The sequence below is a fragment of the Gavia stellata genome, chromosome 23 (genome assembly GCF_030936135.1).
Source record: "Gavia stellata isolate bGavSte3 chromosome 23, bGavSte3.hap2, whole genome shotgun sequence".
NCBI classification, from domain to species: Eukaryota; Metazoa; Chordata; class Aves; order Gaviiformes; family Gaviidae; genus Gavia; species Gavia stellata.
The window spans coordinates 2,632,145-2,635,422 of NC_082616.1; positions in this window are offsets into that span (position 1 = coordinate 2,632,145).

The following is a 3,278-nucleotide window of genomic DNA, read 5'->3' on the forward strand; positions in this document are numbered from 1 at the left end:
ACTAGAGGCCGTTCGTCAACACGTGTCCTAGAGGTGGACCAGGGACTTGTTAACACACCTAGACGTTTGCAGTGCTAACAAGGGCTTGGATGGCTCTTGAAAGTTTTCAGTTCCAGTCTGTTTTGAAATACGCTGGCCTGGGGAAGGGGAGGGAGGTGGGGTGGGCAGAAGAGGGGTGTTGAGAAAAAACACTCGCTTTATAATAGTATTTTGATAATTCATATGTATACATGTATATGTGTTGCACATGCACACACATATACATGTATGTGAAAACAATGCCATTGAGACTTCTGGTTTAACAAGACTTCTGTTAGTAAAGGCCCATATGGGTTGGAGATGGGGAAGCAGACAAACCCAGTATGTGCTTATTGTAGAGAGAAATTAGTAAGCTTATTGTGCTGCTGTTTGAATGGAGGTGCAGTCCAGAAACTCCAGAGTGGGTGAAATTGTTGCTTACTTAAATTTAGTTTCTGTCCTGGAAACACTTACTGACCATTACAAACACGATATGAAGCAACATTTTTCTCCCACTCCCCTTCCTCTCCTGTTTTCTGATCGATCCTTTAAAAAAGTCAAATATATCCTGAAAACTAGCTTTTTCTTTTTTTTTTTTTTTTTATTTTTTCTTTCATATCCGAATTAATAGCTTATAGGGGTCTGACCCTTGTTCCATTCCCCCACTGCATTGCAGCTCATAGCAGCTTTCCTGCCTTTGGGACCAAACAGAGGAGAACTTCGTGCAGATCAAGGACTGGTTTTCTCCTTTCCTCTAACCAAGCTGTTAAGGAAAAAATCCAGAGGAAACACAAATTTTGTTAAAGTAATCCCTCTGGGGCTGAAAAAAATGTAGAGTCTGTTCCAGCATAAATATGTCTGAAAGAGGCTTGCCTGTGACAACATCAAGAAATCCAGAAGTCAGTTCCCTTCATGAAAACACGCATGCTCCTTTGCTAGCACACCATGTCCTGCTCATGTTTGTTTAATGGGTCAGTCCAAACAGTTAAGTCATATCCCTCTTCCAGCAAAATTGAACAGGGGAGGAAAAAATCTGAACACACATCGTGTGGGAACTGACGACAGGCAAGTCTGAGTGTTGGCTTGAAAGGGGAAGAGGTGAGTTTGTAACCCCATGTAGTTCAGCAATCTCTGTGTCTTGGGACAGCTGCTTACCTGTCCCTGCTAGGAGTTTGGTCATGCTATAAACATCCTTCTGGTAGCAGCTTACATTTAGTAATTCCGGGTGGTGCTGGGCCCGGGTAATGCTTAGTGGCAGTTGGAAACCTTTGCTTGAGGCTGAGCCAAATGCTTCTGGATTCTGACTCCACCTTTTTTCCTTTACAACATAATTCCTGAATTTGCACCCCAAACCTGAACAAAGTCCGGTAAACTCATTGCAAAGATCCTGTTGATTTATCTTGGCTTTTTGGACAGCAGATAGTTACAAAATTACGGTTGTGCATATGCCAAGATTTGCCTGGACTTGTGATGCTTTCCCTTGGCTACTTTAGCAAGATGATTGGATATGGTCAGTCTCCACACTGTTAATTCAGCAATATATATATTTACACTTAGATTTGATATAAAGTAATGCTAAGTCTCCCTTTTTCTTTCTCCTCTTTTGCTTCAGAGGAAGCTATCTCGGAAAGATACCCAGTTGCTGATGTTTATGTTCACGGCACTAGGAAGAGGCAGCTCCAATTTCATAGCAGCAGCAGCAGCCTTCATTTGCAAAGCATCCTTCCTGGTAAAGGGACACAATGAATTTTGCAAAAAGACGCTGAGAATGAGATGTGGCTACCTCTGAGGGAAAACAGTGAGTGCGTCATTACTGGCTGTTTAATCGTGTGCAGCAGGGCTATGCAAACAATTGAAGTAGGAAAGGATTAGTCAGCCCACTGAGAAACTGCAGGTGGAGTTTCTTTTTAACCAGTTTATTTATATCCATGTCCACAAAATTTGGTCATTCCTTGGCTTATCTTCAAAATGGAAGGAGACAAACACAATTCTCTAGGGACATCCTTTGCCCAGTATTTATTATTTCATTTTTAGCACATCAAGACCCACTGAAACTTTGCATTTCCTCCCATTAGAATCATCCCAACTCCTTTCAACTCAGGAAACCAAAAGCGCACTTTGTAGCTGACTACGAAAGTCAACAAATAAGAGGTGTTTTGAAAAATGTTGGAGGTTTGAAAAAATGGCCTTAGCGAAACCTTTTTTCTTTTTTTTTTTTTAACAAGTCTAAGTATTTCTTTGAAAAATCTGAATGCACCAGAACCCCAAATACTTTGATTTTAAAGCAATATATAGATGTCTAAAGGAAGCTGAAAAATCATGACTGTTCCCCGTGGGCTGGGTTCTGTAGTTGCATTTTATCCCCCGTCAGACGTTTAGCCCCTCTGATCCTCTCTTTCACCATGACACATGCAGCTGGAATCAGGACATGAGAGCAGGCAGCACTCAAATGGCAATTCCCATGAAGCATCACAGCACCATTTTGGACTAGAACATTTCTCAATTTTTATTTTTTTTTCACCCCAAAGCTGTTGTTGCCCACAGGTGAAAGTGCTCACCTGGGCAAGTCCACAGGCTGAGCTTCCTCGCAGGCAGCCCCTTGCCATTGCTTTATTGATCTTTCCTCCCTGCAGTGCTGCAGCTTGAATGCGCCTCATCCTTGTAGCAGCATGCCGTAGGCTGTCGCACATACTTTCTGACAGTAGATCCCAGGAAATGGTAAATTCGAGCCCATACCTCAGAGTCTTCTTATTTTCCAATAGCACTGCAGAAGCTCAAAGTCTTTGCTGAACAACACCTCTCCCAGTCCCCACTAGTGGATTGCCACATTTTGCATCAGTGTGAATGTCTAGTGCCGTGTAAAGCTTGTTAGAGCAAACAGATTTAAGGAGATCAAATCATTCTTGTAGCAGGAATTTAACCAAGGAAATCTAACACTCCTTCTGGAAACAGGTGCCATAGGGTTTATATGAACCATGAGTGTTTGGGTCTTAACCTGCCAGAAATCTGTAATCTTTCAGAAGCCCTACTTTAGACTTACCAAGGTGCCAGTTCTTTTGTTGTTCGTGCACAGCGAGAGGGATCCCAGAGTTTTCCACGGAAGCAGGAACGCTGAGTAACTACTGCTTGTCAGAACATCTTCTTGGTCTTTTCTGTATCATCTGTGTCAGAAATCACATTTCTTGTTTTTCTGTGATATTCCCATTCCCCACGATGGCCATGCCACATCTTTTAGGGCTCTCCACCTGGCTTCAGATTTT